Below are 19308 nucleotides of genomic sequence, written 5' to 3'. Positions count from 1 at the left end.
ATGGGTGTGGGGGTGAGCCCGGTGTTTCCCTTGTGAAGTTGTGTCTTCAGTGTCCCATACCATCCCCGTGTTTGATCTGATGGAGTACAGGACCAGGACAATAAAACACCATAAACTTAACTTGGTGTCCCGGACATCCACTTTGTTACAAAGTACTGCCAGACTTTTGACTTTAGAACTATTTATTTATTTATTTATTCACATTTATTTAAAGCGCACGTCAGCCCGGGGGCATCGTGGCGCTGTTACATGAAGACACAGTCTGGTTACAATGGAAGGAAGATGGTTACAAAGCAATTTTTATACAGGGCACATTTTGTAGCATACGTATGTGAGCAAGTGTAGGTGAAGGCGGGAGGAAGTTAGTTGAATAGTGTAGTTTTGAGGGATTTGTGAAAAGAGTACAGCGAAGGTTCTGCTCTGAGTGAGATGGGGAGGGCATTCCAGAGCTTAGGTGCTATGTGTGGGAAGCCAATGCCGCCAGCTTTGGCTCTTCTTACAGTGGGTACTCGGAGTTGGTTGGCGTGATGGCTTCTTCTAGGACGGATGGAGGAGTTCTTAGTTATAGTTTCAGATAAGTAGGGGGGTGCTGTGTGATTGATGCACTTGTGTGTGAGAGTGAGAATTTTAAAGTTGATTCTTTCCTTGACTGGGAGCCAATGGACAAGTCTTCTGGCCTGTGAAATATAGTTAGTTTTGGGGATGTGTAGTGCAGCGCGGAGGGCATTGTTTTGCACTATTTGGAGCCTACTTAGGTTTTTAGATGATGTGCCTGCTAGGAGGGTGTTGCAGTAGTCCAATCTGGCTCCTATAGTAGCTCTGGCTATGAAGAGGCAGTTGAGCGTGGTAAGGTAGGGTTTTATGGCACAAATGAGTTTGGTGGTCAGAGCGGATGCTGAGGCTAAGGCGCTGGTTTGTCTGGTCATGGAGAGTGTGGCGTCCAAGTAGACTCCTAAGGTCTTGACGGCAGTGGAGACAGGTATGCTAATACTGTCGATAATCATGTGAGAGTAATCTGGGCTGAGTTTAGTTAGAGTTTTGCTGGGGGCTAGGATGATGATGATGATGATTTCGGTTTTGTGTCCGTTTAAGCAGAGACCGTTGATAGCCATCCAAGTTTGGATAGTGGAGTAGATTTTGAGGAGGGCTTCTGAGTGACGGTCGTAGTCTCCAGAGAGGGGGAGGAGAACGTGCGGGTCATCGGCGTAGTTTGTGTAGGCTATGTTGAGTGAGTCCAATAAGTCAAAGGGGGGTTTGGTGAATAGGTTGTAGAGGGTCGGTGCAGTGCAAGACCCTTGTAGGACTATAGTGGGGGGGGGCGCTGGCCTGGTCTGAGTACACTTTCATGGCCCTACCTTCAAGGAAGGATGTGATCCAAGTGGTTGCCTTGTGAGAGAAGTGTGCAGCGTTGAAGAGGTGAGATGTGAGAATGCTGTGGTCGGCCAGGTCAAATGCTGCAGAGAGGTCGAGCAGTAGGAGGAGAGCAGGTTTGCCTGTGTCCATTATCTTGGTAATTTGATTTTTTAGATCTAGAATGGCAGTTTCCGTCCCATGGCCTTTGCGGAAACCTGATTGTCTTTTGCCTAGGATGGTGTTGGTTTCCAGGTAGTGTTGTATTTGGTTGTGTGCAGCTTTGTCTAGGATTTTGAGGAGGAAGGGGACGGTGGTGATGGGGCGATAGTTATTAGAGGAGGAAGGATCAAGAGAGGGTTTTTTCAGGAGCGGGCAAACCCAAGCTTCTTTCAGGCATTGTGGTACGGTTCCAGATGCAAATGAGGCATTGATGAAAGCCGTGATGATGGGGGTGAGGGACTTTGAGCATTCTTTGATTAAGGAGGGTGGGCAGATATCCCCTTTGCAGGTGGAAGGTTTGATTTTTTTGAGGAGGTCCTTGACTTCCGTCTCTGAGACTTCTCTGAAAGCGAAAAGGGGTGTTTTTTGAGAGAGAGTTGTTAGTGGGAGGTGTGGGCGAGCAGGTGGGGGTGTTGAGAGCTTTGCGTTGGGAGGCTATTTTGTTTTGGAGTGTGTTGACTTCATTGAGGAGGGCAGACTGAATGTCTGTGCACCATGCTTCATCCTTGATGATTTCGTCTGGGCTGGAGGCAGGTGTGATGAGTTCTTTGAATATGGAGAATATTTATTTTGATTTGGAGTTGGCATTAGTGATTCTCTGGTTATAGGATTCGGATTTAGCGTGAAAAATTGATTTTTTGTAGGACAATGAGATCTCTTTGAGAAGATTGGTTAGGTGCTGATTGCCATGTGGATAGAGCTTTGCGTTTCTTGGTGCGAAGGTCAGATAGTTCTTCAGTGAACCAAGAGTTGCAGTGCATTGATTTTTTCCCTTTTTTTTCTTCTAGAAGGGCAATGAGTTTGATGGCTTGAGTGAGTGCACTGGAGTAGATGTTGGCGAGAGAAGTAGGGTCATGGGTAAATGGAGGCTTGAGTTCAGGGATGTCGAGGAGAGGGGCGAGGTTGGAAGAAGTGAGCTTGCAGCACATAGGCTAGGCTCATGTGGCTATGATGGCACTGTTGGTATGCTAACTGTCACATAATGATGCAATGTGCTTTCTTTTTTATTTATTTTAACGCAATGACAGGTACATTGTATAAGCATCAGTATGTTATTTTTACAGAACATTACATTTGATATCAAGGCAGGCAGTTATGATAAGTACACTTATAGGATTACAAGCTTATTATGAAGTCTCTGGTGTATCGGACTTTCAACATCTTGGGCGGTTGCGTTCAAATATCGTCGAAGGTGGGCCCATATATCTTTAGGGTGGTTCACCGGGATTATGCCTCTTGCATATGTTTCTTCGCATTCGTGCACTTCTATTAAGTCTCAAAACCATGCACGTATTGTGGGGGCTGCCTTTGACTTCCAGTGATTGAGAATATTGCGCTTGGCCACTGCTGTTGCAACCGCAAATAGTCTTCTCGTCTTGATATGGACCTTTCTGATATCTCCTAATAGGTATTTAAGGGGTATTTGAGTATCCAGGATGGTGCTTAGGTTGGAGGCCACTTCGTCCCAGAATTGTCTCATAGGTGGGCATTCCCAGTACATGTGGAAGGAGTTTTCCTCAGGTAAATTGCATTTGGGACACATGGGTTGGGTAGAGCAATCAAATTTGGATATATTTCCAGGGGTGATTTAGGATTTTGAATCGGGCCAATCTGAAATTGGCATTCATCGATATCGACTTGGTATATTGGCAGTACCTGGACCATTGCGTGTCATCAATTGCTACTACCAGATCCTTTTCCCATTTAGCCTTAGCCTCGTTTGGGGGGGTATGGGACTGGACTGTGCTATATATCTTCGAGATGTTACCCATAAATCCGTCCTGATTCAGTATGGCTAGTATAAATGGGTGTGCTGGAGGTTCTGCGGGGAATGATGGCCATATGTGTTTCAGAGCTGCCTTTTGTCTGTGGTAATATAGGGTCACCATGAGTCCCTGGCCGAATCTATTCTGAGCTTCACCTAGTGTTATGAATTCCCAATTGGGCAACAGGTCCCCCAATTTCATTTATTTTTCTAGATCCCAGATCCTCTGCAATATTGTGTCTAGTGAGGGAGTGATGTGCGGGTGATGTCATACAGTGGTGGGGGCCCAGTATGAGTGTGTGCAGCCTACCCAGCAAAAGAGCACGGCCCATGCTCGAACTGTGCAGGATACCGGGTCCTCCCCATTCATATCCCTGTATTTCTTGGAAAATATCATAAGACGGTATATCAAGAGGAGCTGCGGAATGTTTCACTGCTTGGATGTGGGCATATGTGTAACGCTCACCTGATTCTCGCAGAGGCGCCGGTCTTGACTGGGCGACTACCGTATCTTCAAAGGTGATGTGTAGCACCCGGTTGGCTCTTTGGGCTGGACCTCTGTGCACTGTATGCCTGACGTGTAGAGTAAGATGTCTGCAGATAGAAAATATGGGGTTAATTAACTGGGGTTATTGGGGTGTCCCTATCTCTTTCCTCTTCTCCTCTCCTGTAGACCCCCAAAGGTTAACGCTCTCACCTTAGGTAAGTGAATGCCGAGCTCTCCATCTGCCTCGGGGCAGGGTGCTGTAACCAGTTTCTTCACTGGATAGGTAGCGCAGGCCTCTTGACTTCAGAGGACTGCTGTCCGTCGTTTACTGCACGAACGGTAAGTTTCGAGTCATTCAAATGTCTTTAAAGTCTTTAGTAATGATGTCTCTTGTTTTGCAGGGTTCCGGCGATGGCGGATGACGGGCTGAAGTGAGTTGAAGATGGAGCCCGTGTGATGAATAGAAGCGCCTGGAAGCACGTAAGTAAGCGCTTGTTGCCTGCTTCACTATGCGCTCTAACTGTCTTTTTATTTTGCAGGTACGAGTTCGGAGCGGCTGCAGGGTGCCGGAATACCCACTGGATTAGATGTGGAAAGGAGTAATGGCACGTGAGTATTAAAGTTCCCCAATGTCTTTAAACGCACCTTGTTTTGTCTTTCAGATGCGGGATGCAGCGCCGAAGGCCTCCGGAGCGTGCGAAGAGTTGGTAAACTTTTGTCTTTCAGATGCCGGAATGCAGTGTGAAGACCTCCGGAGCGCACGAAGAGTAGGTAAGCCTTTGCCTTTCAGATGCCGGAATGCTAACCTGTTCTTTCTTGTCTTTATAGGTGTTGCTGAAGACTGGATTCAGGATGGTAAGCCTTTGCCTTTCAGATGCCGGAATGCTAACCTGTTCTTTCTTGTCTTTATAGGTGTTGCTGAAGACTGGATTCAGGATGGTAAGCCTTTTTCCTTAGGCCCAGGACCGGATGCAGAAGACACGATGAGCGTTCTGCTGCAGAGGTTGCAGAATAACGCAAAGCAAGATTCATCCACCGGGTGTGGTTTAAATAGCCTCCTGTAGTGCTTAGGTGTCTCCTTCCACAGCCACGCCTAAGTAAGAAAAGAGTTCCTGGTAAGAAAAGAGTTCCTGCCTTCCAGAAGAGTTCCAGTGTTCTGAATCTAGGGAGTGGCTCCAGCCCCACCCAACAGGAAAAGTAGTTCCAAACAGAAGAGGATCAGAGGCTCAACTGGCAGGCAAGTAAGCAGCATGGTCTGCTGAAGGTAAGTCCACCCAAGCATTATGAGCCCGGCGCTTCCAGCGCTGGGACTGGGCATATTTATGAGCCTGGTGCCACTGGCGCCAGGACTTGGTCCAAACGGTCCCAATTGGGTCTGGTTGGCACTCGGAACCTGGGTTATGGATCTGCTTCCAAGGGAGTTGGGAAAACCCTGACCTTTTGGAAGCAGAGATCATGACAATATGCTTCCGTATCCTGGAACAAGTGTTTGGCATAGTGGGTTTGCGCCGCATAGTAATATAGGGTGAAGTCGAGATCGGCAAGCCCCACTGTGTCGAATATTTCGCTTAGTTAAGCCCAGTTCTGTCTGACTGTTCCAACGCCCCACACAAATTTGGATGCCATAATTTCCAGCTTCCCAAAAAGCGTTTTGCCCGGCCAAATGGGGATATTACTAAATAGGTAAAGCAACTTGGGGACCACCAACATCTTGAGGAGGGCAATACGCCTGTATATTGAGATGGGCAGTTTGTTCCAGAGTGCTCATTTGGATTCTAGTAGCAAGATATAGGGGCTGTAGTTGGCTTCATAGAACGTGTTTCTGTCTGTTGCTGTCCACCTGCCTTCCTTGGAGGGGCGTCGGCCGGATGTCTGGATTTTCTGGTGCGGCTGTCATTTTGTTGAGCTGCCTTCCACATGCCTGCGTCGTGTTACTCTGCATTCTGGGCCCCGCCCTATCCAGGACTCTTGAGTTTGGATCATGGGGCCTACCCTGCTCATCAGGCCGAGGCCTGGTAGGCATTTCGCCCTCAACGGATCTGCCGGTAGAACTGCATTAAGGCGTCCCCTCGGACATGATGCAGGTACTAGGGCGTTGCCTCTCGGGTAAAAGAACCTTTCGGTCCCTCAGCACCGTCACCGGGAGGATCTACTGATCCCTCGGCCTGTCGGCCGGTAGCTGATTCAGCCTCGCTACTTGTGCTGGTACAAGGACCTGAGCGGTCCCTCCCGCGCGGGCGAGTCCTTGGGATGGAGTCTCCCTTGCGGGGTGCACTGGAAAAGAGCGCCCCTACCTTAGGCCTGGATCGATGATAGATGAAGTCCTTTAGGTCCCTTGGAGGCAACATCTAGAAGAGCTCCTTCCACCTGGCTAGTCTGTTCTTCAGAGACCTCGAGGAAAGGGCGTTGCATGAGGTACAAGCTTGCCAGCCGTGGTCTGGACCAAGGCACCGTAGGCAGAGGGCATGGGGGTCTTTAGTCGGGAAGAGCCCGTCGCAGGATGGACCCCTGCTGAACCCTGTAGAAGTCAACATGCGCCGGGGAGGAGCGTGACGGCTGAGGACCGAGTACCTGTATGATAAAAAGACAAAAAAGACAAAGAGAAGAAGTATCCGCTCATGGAATTACACGGCCGAAGCCAAACCCAGGAGCGCTGGTGAATTCGGGCCATTGCCGTCGACGCGGAAAAGGGGACTGAGGTGTGGCGCCGGAGGGCTGAGTCAGGGCAGCACATGCTCCCAGGGCCGCACCCCCGCGCACCTCTACATTTAAAGGGGAAGAAGGTTTTTTTCTGGTGAAAAAGGTTCTGTCTCCCATCCCTCGCAAGGGACGCCCATGCAGTACGGAGGAAAGGGGACGTGACGTAAGAGTAAGCGTGGGTCTCATGCTTCAAAGAGATATTAGGATAGGTTACATACTGTGAGATGCTCCCACACACATTGCCAGGCATCTAACTGGTTGTAAAGGCACTGATGCTGCCTGTGGCTGACAGCCAAAGACTACACTGGCTATGAAGGTCCATATCAGTAACAGCCTTGGAATTTGTGGTGCATGGGAAAGAAGCTGGAGTCATTCTTCAAAGGCAATGTGGAGATTGTGGAGTGTGTGCTCCCTCTCTCTGGGAAGTGCCTCCCTTATTTACCTGTGGGCGCTTATAATTTTGTGGACTCTGTTCTCTAAAAACTGTGGCTGGGGCCCGCACCTTGATATTGTGGAAATAAAGGCTGAGTGTGGGATTGGGTGGCTTGGCTAAATTCCATTACAAATTTGGGGGCTGTTGTTTGGATAAGTGTATTAAGGTAATGGAAGCCAAAGTATACTCTGTGGTGCTGTATAGTTGTGGAATATGGGGACACATGGGTTGTGCTGCACTGGATTGCATACAAAATGGTTTATTGAGGAAGATATTGGGTCTTGGGCCTAGCACTCCTGCTGAGTCATTAGGTTGGAGCTGGGTGTACCTAGTACTAGGCTCCTTGTGGACCAACATTCTTAGAATTATTTTTGAAAGTATCCACTAATGGCTCAAAAAATCCAATCATCAAACACTATTGGGAAAATGGAGGCTCATTTCCAACACGTAAAGTATCCCTGGTTTAAAAAAATGTGCTGCCATGTGTAAGAGCTGGGGTGTAGATTATATTCAGTTTAGGAATGGTGGAATAAATAAATTAGACCTATAAAAGAGATCCAAGTGGCTAGAACACCACAGGTGAATTATTCTAAGGCTAAGACTCAATGTTTTACCTTTAAGGGGACATATGGCTTGGCTAACTAATAGGCTCTGCTCCTGTGGGTCTGGTACTACCAAAGAGTTACCCCATTGTATGCTGATTTGTAGTGTGCTGATCGATCTTAGGAGACATGACTGAGGGGGTATTTTAATCATTATAATATTAGAACAGAGGAGGCAATGTCGGTTTCATTGTGTTGTAGTGACATTGATATGATATGGCATTTATAACGCGCCTATACACAAGTGTTTCAAGGAGCGACGAGGCATGGGGGGGAACAAAGGGAGGACAGACAACGATCCTACTAGGCCAGGTGTCATTCAGATCGCATGGGAAGGGGGGAAGGAAAGTGCGAAGGGGGCAGGGGGAGGGGAAAGTGCAGTACATGTGAAGTGGAATAAATAAGATAAATAAAACACATAAATAGCCAGCTGGTGGCAAGTGCAAGGAAGTGCAGACAAAGTGCTGGAAAGGGGACTGAAGGGATACAGAAAACGGTCCCCAAGTGTAGAGGTTGCCAGGGAGGCAGTGCAGGTGGGCAGATGACGGGGCCTGGGACAGAGATCAGAAAAAGGGCGGCCAGGTAACCAGTGCAATTATAGTCAGGAAATCAGCAAGGGAGGGGAGGAGAGAAAGCAGAAGCAAAGAGGAAGGTTTAATAACATTACTATTATAATGGATATTTGTAACTATGTTGACGCTGCTTTAAAAAAATTGATAGACAATTGTAATCCAATTTTCGAAAGTATTCATACAGGTTGTATTTGGATAGCTTTAGGGACATGTCTGCCGTGTTGTACTGTAGTACACACTATATTGTATTTTCATATTAATGTCGTAAGCCGAAATAACAAACATTTGATTTCCCTATCTCAATAGAGGCTATGGTCCTCAAGTGCTGGAGAACCACTATAGCATAGGTGGAGGGTCAAGTTAATAGATTACAGGAAGAATACGTCTTGGCAAGAAATACACACTGTTGAAGGGTAGTGTAATGTGATCATGTCTAAGGATGCATACGATTGGGAGGCAAAATGGTATACATACAGGTGAATGCGAGTCGATACAGCAAAATGCAATGGCCTCCCTTGGGGCTGGCGTGGTCAGTCAATCCAGCAAAAGATATAAAATGGAGAGTGTTCTGGTAAAAGGGACCTGGAAAGGTAAATTATGTTTTATACACTATTACACAGACTTGTACGCAAGCAGTGCTTCATATGGGGGTGCTGGAGTGATGAGATATTAACATGGTAAAAATGCTGTTGACACGGCAGGGATAAGCGGGAGGCTTTGGATTAATTGTTGATACTTAATGAGCTCAAGCTTGCCATCAGGAAACGTGTGATTGGGAATTCCCTGGAACAGATGTCTTTACTGCAAAATGTTACAAAGCCTATGCTGAGCAACGACCAGCTTATACCCAGGATATACCTACTTATACAGGTGGGAAGACCAGACATGGAGTACAGGGCCAGAGAACAATGTGAGCAGGACCTGATTTGAGACATCTGGCTTAGAATCTCCAGTAGCATACTGAATGTTTTTTTGGGTGCCAGGCTGCACACAATACATTTAATAACTTTTCATAAGGTGTACTGTACTCATGCCCGGCTGTGAGATTAGATTTGGACCGCTCACTAGCCTGCCTCAAATGTGGGGTGGACCAGGCCGACTTCAGGAACTTAGATTAGAAACGCTAGCTCTTATACAGTTTTTGGTTGAATGGGTTAACACCACAATGGTACTTAGCCTAAACTGTCCATGATGGGGTATTTGTCGTCAATGTTAGGCTCCCCAAAAGAGGAGGATTCCCATGTCAGAGTTGTAACAACAATATCAGGGAGGAGAGTGGTAGTAAACTGGATGAGAAAGAATGATTGCCTCTGCCACCTTTCATGAGGCCATGAGAAAATCATGCAATCTGCTCAATACCAGAACATGTAAGATGACATTGGGCCGAATGTTGTGCCTATTAGACCACACTGTAAACTGTACCAGGGGATGGAGTGTGGAGCCATGTTGTGGAGCGACTGGGTAACAAGTGTGACAAGTTTGCCCTTTTGAGGGACCGTCGGAGGAGAACGGTGGAGCTCAGGAGGACATAGGAACCCACGATCCTCTTGATGCAACCCCTGGAGGTGGTATAGAGGGGATGCTCCAGAGCACCCTCCCTCTAGTGCGCCATCTCAAACCAAGCACCACTTCAAAGAAAGAGCCATTGTATATCTCAGTAGGAGGTTTATCTGATGGGGAATGAAGGAAGAGGCCCAGTACTACAGTAATGAAAGGGAATAGTATTAGGGGGAAGAAACCTCGAGAAAATTGACCCGCAGAAGGGTTTTCACTTAATACAGATCGTGCTGGAACTTTGCTACCTGCTCTAGGCTCTCTGTGAAAGTCCAAACACGGAGCAGGAATATTTGACGAATGCACCTCAGGAACACAAGCCTGGGAGTGGATCACAGAAGAAATCTCAAAGAAAATGGGACTCCAGGGAGGAAAGGAAGAGTGCATACATAAACTGGGCAAAAAAGCTGGTAGCAAGTGAGCCCGTTTGCTGACAGACTCAACAGCCACAACAAGAGATTGCTGAGCAACCATGACACCCATGCCTGATCCCAAAATGGCAGACTTGGTATTTTAGTCCTTGGGAGATGGGGGGCGAAATACTGGCCGAATTTAATTACCATAGAAATCAAATACCTCAACAAAAAAGGGAAAACGGTCATGAACAAGTATACCAGCAAATGGTGGAATCCAACGAGAGCCCGAATTGGTGGAACAGTTAGTACACAAACCAACATATAAAAAGCAGTAGAAACCACTGGAATATGTGGGAGTTAGGACAGTGTTGCAGAGTTGGTTTTGTGGCAGTTTGAGCAGCAGGAGAGATAGAGAACAGGAAGTGACTAAGCCAAAAAGGCCACATGATGGCATATTTAAGGGGCAGGAGGTGGCTAAGCCAAGCAGGCCACACTGTAAGTCAGTTACGGCTTTTAGCAAAGGCCAGAACAATGACCCTGATAGGTACTCTGACCCAGAAGCTGGCAACAGCCATAGGATATTGAAGAAAGAGAGAAGGTTGCATGCTGGGGGCTGTGCCCCAGATCCTGGTGGAAGGTGCACAGCCAGCAGAGCTAAAAATAGGTTTGCAACTATGAAAGCTTGAGAAGGGATTGTGGTGGGATAAAGCTGAGGAAGGCAAAGGCGATCCATGGTTTCCGGGTAGGGATGTTATAATTACTGCAGCCTTTAAAGGTCCTAGGTTCAAGGTACAGGCGATCCTATCCAAGGAGACCACTCCGACAAGAGGATCATCAGGAGACACCTAGGGCAATACGGGGATGCCGAAAGGCGTTGCCCCAGTAAGAGTGCATCACACAGCTACAGAGGCCCAAAAGACTAATCAAGGCAAAGTCCTGGGGACACTTCTAACTCCCTGAGAGGGAGTGCAATGAATGACAGATTCCAGGGTGTGGATCCACCGACTGTCCGGATTGGAACAGGCACTGGACTTGAGACATTCGATCCCTTTAGAATGGGCCCTTCACTTTATTTGGCTAATTCCTCCACCCTGAGACTGTTAGCTAATAATTTTCAACATTTAAGTTGGTTCCCCACTCTGATCGGTAGTCCTCAAATGCCTCCTTGCAGAGAAACAAAGGTGCTGATACATCTCTGTGTTGCTTGATCTGTTGTATGCACATAGTGACATAACAAAGAGGGAATGTGATGGCGGTGACGTACTGGAAAACATGGTGGATTATGCGTTGATTCAAGGTTAGGCTGTGCAAAATGTATATACTGTGTGTATGTGTCATAAGCAGTTTCAAAGTAACATTAAATAAGCAGAAAATGGGATAATGTGATGGTAGTCTTAATAAAGAGGGCTGCATGTGGGTACTTGAGTTGACATGCAGGTTCCAGGCAGAAGGTGCAGGCTTTTTATGCCGAGGGAATGCCTACCGCTTCCTCATTACCTGTCAGTGAAGAGTTCATGCGGTGAGATAAACTTTCAGATTCAGTGGCTGACCTGAGGTTTTATTGTCATACGGGGGATGTGAGAGTCGTAGGGGGCGGAAAGATATTTTTGGAGGCTGTTCAGTTGGAGCTGGGGGGAAGGGGGTCAGAAACAAGGTGTCTTGATCCCCAAACAGAACCATACAGGCGGGGCAAATAATAGGGTTATGGCTCATCATAGTACATGGTTAGGAGAAAAACTAAGCACCGCGTACGGAGCTCTGATTGCACACAGAGGAAAATAAACAAAGCTTGGCAGCACTTTAAATTAAATAACCAGAGAACACCAACAATTACACAGATTAGTAAACCCTGCAAAGATCTCGTCATGTACAAGAAAAACAACATTTGTGGTGATGATTGGCTGAATTCGAAAGGCGGAAAGATGCAAAATACTAATGTTTTGCATATCTATGGTCCAACCTAATTGATGGACACAAAGAAGAGTATCAATGAAGACAACATTCTAAAAAAGTCAAGGATGGATTCCTTTAAACATCGCCACCACTGTCCTGCTGGGCACGTGCCCTCTCCATGGACTCCTCTTACTTCAAGGCTTTGATATCAACTTTAACACATTGGGCCTCATTACACGGAATGCGGTAAGCCATGGCGCTATTAGCGCCATGGCTGCCGCCGGTACCTTACCGGTTCCGCCTTGGTGGATGGCGGAATTAGCGCCATATTCCAAGGTGTGTGGGGGCGCTAATTCCGCCATCCACCATTGCCCCTTCACCATTGCCAGTCAGCCCCATAGGGCTGCATGTTAATGGTGAAGGTGCTAATTACGGTACTGCAAATTGCGGTACCGTAATTAGCACCAAGGTCCGTTTGTGGGTCCTGTACTTCACGCCTGTAAAAACCAGGCGTTAAGGGAGGACCCGCAAAGGGACCTCGTAGTAAGGCGGTAAGGGTTTACCGGTACCGGTGCCCTTACCGGTACCGGTAAACCCTTACCGCCTTCCGTGTAATGAGGCCCATTGTGTGACTAATTCGAGCTGGGTGCCATACATGTTCAGCCAGGAGACTGGCAGGTTCATCCCTGATTGGTGGGCTTATGCGCTTGCCATTCTTCTGTGGAACTCACGTTTCTGTAGCATCTGAAATGCCGGAATGGCAGTGTTTACCACATTAGAAATACCTAACATAAATGAATACAGTAGAAAAAAAGCAGACCTGCAACATGAGTAGCCCACCACTGAATGTTTTCAGCCCACTAACCCACTGCAAGTGAAATCCATGTTGTCCCTTAACACATAAGGTTATACATCTACATGCACGTGCGCACAGGCTTGGGCCACTGTTTGTTCCAGTGAGCACAATTCCTGCTTTATGTCACTTGTTCGTGTCTGCTCTGAGATGGTAGTCACCACTGTGCACTTATGGCTCATTTACTGAGGTGAGGCTGGGTATGGAATCCCCCCCCAGGCCTCCGATTCATGTTGTTTTTGATGCCAGATCCTTGCAGCACTGAGGCGCAATGCATTCTGCTTCAGGAAGTTTGGTTCTGAACTAGGTCCGAGGTCTGGGTTCTGTACTGACTGGATTCCTTTGTTGATGGCTCAGTGGTGGAGTGGAGACCCGCTGATCCAAGTGGGTGCTCCTCGCTTTAGGAAGGCAGGATCACATTCGGGATCCCTAATTTGTCTTCTCTCCTGTTCCTAGCTGTTCTGAGCTGAGGTTATCGAATACAAATGGCTGTCTTTTATGTATATGAGTTTTGATCCGTGCAGCTCAAGTCTCTGTCCTTGCGGACTAATTCCTGACTCGAACACCAATAATTAAAGAGGTTTGACCACCAAGGAAATGCTTCAACACCAGGTGCTTTACAATTGAGACTGCCCAGGTACGCAAAGTAACCACCAAGACCTGTACCATTATTGGAGATCCTTGAGAAGCAGACTACTTCTCCAGGAATTCATCAGAAATTGTTGTACTCTTCAAAGCAAACAGATTTCTAGCAGATCTTTCTTTAAGGTGTTATTTTACAAGAATCAGGTTATCAATTATTCACTTGTACAAAACCTGGTAACATTTTCTAAACATGGACCCCATGGGTTTGAGGTGTAGGGTTTGTGTCAATTGGAGGACGATTTTCTTGTGAGCCCTTGTGTTACTTTGAGGCAGTACTTACTCCTCCTTCAATGTGAGACACGTTTCCACCTCAAATGGTAGGTCTACCCACTATCCTCTAGGACCCTTGATTAAGACGTTAGCTGTGTCTCAAAGTGACTGCAGAGGCTATATCTCTGGTGGCGGTCAGCCACATGGCGAGAGAAATTAAGTTTTTCTAGGGCAGAGTGGCTGCTCTCTAGTGTCCAACAAAAAGTGGCACGTGCCTTCTTTTTCACAATAGCAGTGAGTGACATATTTGAAGGTTGCAAGTTGAATCTGGCCAATGCTGCATGGATGTTCACTTGCTGTTGGCATAAAGATTTTGTTCTTTTTAACCTAATGTCTCGCATGGCCTCCATTTCCACGTGAAGGGGGCTACAGACTAATGGCAGGACATGCCACAAACCACTTCAACAGAGGGTGAAAGGATATGCATATTATGATGTGGTTTAGGGACAGGACATGGCAATCACATGGTTTCACAAGCATGAAAGATGCTGGTTGTTAGCCTTTAATTCTTGGGAAACCTCCACAATAAGTAGCTTGCCATCTTCTGGTCCACGTTAGTTTTCATTTGCCCTTTTGAAGAGGAGCATGTTTTCATTCCTTGAACACCAAGAAGTTGGTGGCTCGGCTCCTTATCAGATTGAAGACCTTGGATATCATAAAGAACCACCTCTTCAAGGAGTCTCTCCTCCTCAACACCTAGCCCATCACGTCCCCCCACACCACCTGACTCACTAGACACCGACTGCCCGTCTGCTACTTTTTTCTGAGGAGCCTGGACACCAACATTTGAAACCTCGGTTTCAAAGTCATGAACATTTGCGAGAATTCAGGATTGACTGGTGAGCCTCTGAAGTAAAGCTTCATGGTTGCTACATTTCTATTATTGATTAGCAAAGCATGAGCCTTGTAGGTATACCTGAAAACTCTGCTTGTTGTGATGGTGGCCTCAAGTCCAAGGTAACATCTGCTTCGAAAACGCCTAAGCTGGTGTTTTGTTACAAACGCAGTTCAGTAAAAAATGGCAACAAAACATGGTCTAGTGTGGTGCTATAAGCTTGTGAGCACCAATCGGCACTGTCAAAAGGCCTACACAGGATGTCCAAAAAAACAGGACTTAGGAAGTGGGACTATACAAAGAAGGAATGAAGAAAAGGGGTGAAACTATAAAATATAGGTAAAACAAAAAAAAATCCAAAGTCCCTTATAATGGCCAGTGTTGCAGTTTTCCCATATTTCGTTGTGGGTTTTCAAGGGTTTACCAAACCTTCTCTTAGGCCTTGGTTCCAAATAAATAAAGGCTATCGGTCAATTTTGATCATCATCTTCTTGACCACCTAATGGTGTAGCTCTATTGACTCAGTCAGGGTGAGGTGGGTTCAGGGGCTGCCACCTCCGTTCCTTAACAACTCCCCTCTCCTCATGGCTAGGTAACCCTCCTTTCACACAAATTGGGAATGATCCACCATCACCTTACATGTCCTCTGTCTTCCTTGCCAGAATCTCAGTCCTCATTCCAGGTCTTCTTCCTGCCTTTGACCAACCCAGTCTATTCATGCTTTCCCCATCTGCCTGGCTGGAAGGGAGATGGCTGAGGAGTACACTTGCTCTTTGTTGTTACCTCCTTCGTCTATCCTCCTCCTCCTCCTCCTCCTCTCTACCTCTTTCTCCTCCTTGATGTCACCACCTCCTCTACTTCAACACCATCTTCATTGCTTGATGTTACTTCCTCCTCCTATTCTGTGCTATCTTCCCTCTTTGCTGTTATCACATCCTGCTTCTCCTCCTCTTGTCCCCAGCACTTAACACTCCTATTGTGTGCAAGTGCTCTCCAACCTCCTGCCACAACGTTTAACAGCCCACATCAATTGACTGGGGAGTCTGCATTGTATACTCCCTCCCCTCCCTATGGGTGGGGCTCTGTCTGTATCTGCACCTGTGGTATGTAACTGGGACATGGCTGGGATTGGTTGCTGCATACAAGTGCATCTGGTCCTGCTTTGGGTTTAGGGGGCAAGACCAAGCCCACAACCGGCCTATCCACCATCTTGGAATGTTGCTCCCTACTCCGACACTCTCTCATGCTGCTTGTGGAGAGGTTAAGTCCCCTTGTCCCTACAGTATATGGGTTCAATGCTGGGGACACCCTTGGCAAGCTGGTTAAACTATTTCTCTAGATATTGTGTGCGCATAGTGAAATAGCAACATTCTATTCTGTGACAAATGCAGGGAATTCGTCCCTTCTCCCCAGGGGGATCCACCCCCTGTCAGACTGGGGAGGCGAGCCAGCTATGCAAAACCCTTCCTAGGGGTTTGGGCAAGTGGGATCTCACTGGGAGCGACTCCCAATCTTGTAAGCTCTCCCTTAAACCAAATGACCCCAGTGTTCTCAGCATATATGGGAATAGAGGAGAAATGCCGACTTAATGGGGTCTGTACACATGGTTTGTGTGGATGTTGACCCCTCCTTTAAACTGAAATGTCAAGACAAATGGGGCTATGTCTCTCACCTAAAGACATCATATATACATCTCCTTACCTGTAAGGAGAGTAGATCTGAGACAAAGTCAATCAGCTGGAGGAAAAATGCGGAGGACGGATGCTGCTGTGCGGAGCCGACACTGCCCTGGAGGCAGGTCGACAGCCCATATGTGGTGGGCATAGAGCCTGCACACCGCTACCGAGCCCAGGAGCGTCGGAGCAGTAAGGCTCCTGACTCAGAGTGAACCCACCAAAAAAACAAGGTGGAAGACCGGCATGCTGGAGAAGGGGCACCCGCTGCTAAAAGTCCGGAACCAGCATTCCGAAAAGGAGACTTATGGGGCCACCGCACCTCCCGAGAGAAAAGACCACAGAACAGCAGGCACAGGGTGAGGGAGCCAAAGAGGGAGGAGGGCGGTTGAACTTAGAGTTGAACTGGGAAGGAGAAGCCATATGCCTTATGACAAAAGGGAGCCCTAGAAAACAGAACACTAGAGAAATACCCCAAAAGGGTGAGCCAAAAGGGTACACCCAAGAGGTTGGTGTAAGTCCCACTGAACAGAGGGCTGGAACAAAGGAAAGTGAACAAGTATCCTTCCCAAGTAAAGGGACCCATAGAAAGCAGAGCATATGAGAAACACCCCAAATGGGAGAGAAAGAAGTCTATAACCAGAAGGGGGTGTGAGTCAAACTGAGTGAAGGAGAAGACCCAAGAGGGTTCTAGGCAAAAAGGCTAGCTCACCCGCAAGAGATAGGGAGCCAAGACACAGAGGTCCGAGTTGACCACATCATCAAACCTACATAGAAAAACTGAAAAACTTTAGCCAACTAGGAATTAGACTCCCTAAATCCATTGCAGACCACTGGAAACTACCCCAAATAACAAGGTGAACTGGAACTGGTCCGAAGAAAAGTGCCAAAGGGGCTACCAAAAATACCTTAAAAGCTACAAAACCTAATAAAACAAGGGGGAAATACACTTGTAGTGCCCAATCATCCACCCTGTTCATTTTGAAGCAAATGGCTATTGAGAACCATCATAACTAAGGTCTACGAAACTCTAAGGAGAGAGGAAGATCTCACTCGTCTTTTCTGTGGATTATAAAGAGTGCGACGAGAAAGCGAAACAAGTCTATACAAGACTTGTTTAGAATAATGTTGGAACCGTGATCAGAGCCAAAAGCCTGGGAAGCTGAAAAGAACATTTAAAAATGTCTTCAGTGGACCGAATAGAATGGTCCATGCTCTTCCGAACACTGGAAAAATTCGGTCTAGGCGAAACCTACATCAATATGATACGGGCCAACTACAATTCACCAACAGCCCGAATCGCAGTGAACGGGGAACTTTCAGACACAATACGAATTGAAAGAGGCACAAAGGAGGGTTGTCCCCTCTCCCCAATACTGTACACTATGTTCCTGGAGCCGCTGTTGACGACAATAAGGAACTCGCCCGAAATCAAAGGCATCACGATGGGAGGAACGACCAACAAAATAGCAGCATATGCGGACGACATGCTGATCGCCCTTGCAGAACCGGAAAAGACTCTACTCCCTATCATACAAACGAAAGAAAACTTTGGCCTGGTCTCGGGGCTAAAGATAAATAGACAAAAATCAGAGCTAATGGTTCTGGCGGGCGACAAACAGAAAATACAGAAGCGAGCAGCAGAGCTACAACTCCGAGTGGCGGAAGGAGGGTTCAGTTACCTGGGGGTCACGCTCACCAACACAATACAAGGTCTATATGCAGGAAACTTCCCGAATCTGATAGCACAGGTGAGGAAAGACCTGGACAGCTAGAACCCATTGTCGATCTCTTGGTGGGGCAGAATAACAGTGATAAAAATGACAATACTGCCCAGACTGTTATACTACTTTCAGGCACTCCCCATAAAAATCCCGCCCACGTTCTTCAAATCACTAGTCAAAATGGTAAACAAATACATTTGGCAGAACAAAACCCCAAGAATCTCCAACATAGTACTAACGGCCCCAAAGCTCGCAGGAGGAATGGCTCTCCCACATTTTCGAAAATATTATGGAGGCAGCACAACTGTGGGTCTTGAAGGAATGGATTCCCAATAACAAAGAGAAGATATGGGCAGCACAAGATAGGGCAGTGGCAAGGAAAAGCCTACAACAGCTTTTGTGGACCAGCCCCGAACACATACACCAAAATCTCAGAATTAGCGAAATTATGGGAGCTGCGCTGGAAATATGGAACAAGGCGACAAAAAAAGAATCTCTAACAATAAACCTGGTGTTATTCGAGAATCCGGAATTCAAACCGGGCACAGAGAAAGAAAGATTCAGAAAATGGATAGATGCTGAATGCATTAAGGTGGGAGACATGTTTGAAGACAACCAGATCAGAACATTCGCGGAATGCAGCACTCTCTTAGGCCTAACGGAAAAAGATAGATACAAATTTGAACAACTTCATCATTGGCTCTCCACCCCAAGAATAACGCACGCGGCAACGAGAGAACTAACCCCTTTCGAGACATATATCATGTCACTTCCAGGAGACAGAAAATTTGTGTCCACACTATACAAATTCATAAATGCCCAGGCAGAAGACACTAAATGGCAATATATGAAGAGATGGGAGACAACTCTGGGGTGAGAAATCACAAAATTCCAATGGGAATATCTCTGGCAAATAATCCCAAAATGGACACGGGCGATTCAACAGAGAGAAGCTTGGACGAAGATAATGATCCAATGGCATTATACGCCAGAAAGACTGCATAGAATGTTCACTACGAAACAAAACAAATGCTGGCGGGACTGTGAGATGGAGGGCACATGGAGACATATTTGGTGGGACTGCCCAAAACTGCAAGACTTCTGGACAGAGGTAAAATCCCAAATGCAGGTGATGTTTAAAGGGGCAGAATACTTGAAAGAAGAGGAGTGGATATGTGGGACCCCCAAGACAGGGCGTTGACGAAGACTCAGAAGAGGAATTTTATGGGGCTCCTCATAGCCGCATCAGTAACAATAGCCCACAGATGGAAACAGAAATCACCGCCAGTCACACTAGAATGGCTACAGAGGGTATGTCAATTTATAGCAATGGAGGGGATAACATATAACATCCAAGGGGACTGACAAAACTTC

Source organism: Ambystoma mexicanum, chromosome 6q (assembly GCF_040938575.1).
Source record: "Ambystoma mexicanum isolate Mex_15411 chromosome 6q, UKY_AmexF1_1, whole genome shotgun sequence".
NCBI lineage: Eukaryota > Metazoa > Chordata > Amphibia > Caudata > Ambystomatidae > Ambystoma > Ambystoma mexicanum.
The sequence above is the reverse complement of the archived record's forward strand: the minus strand, read 5'-3'. Positions refer to the sequence as shown.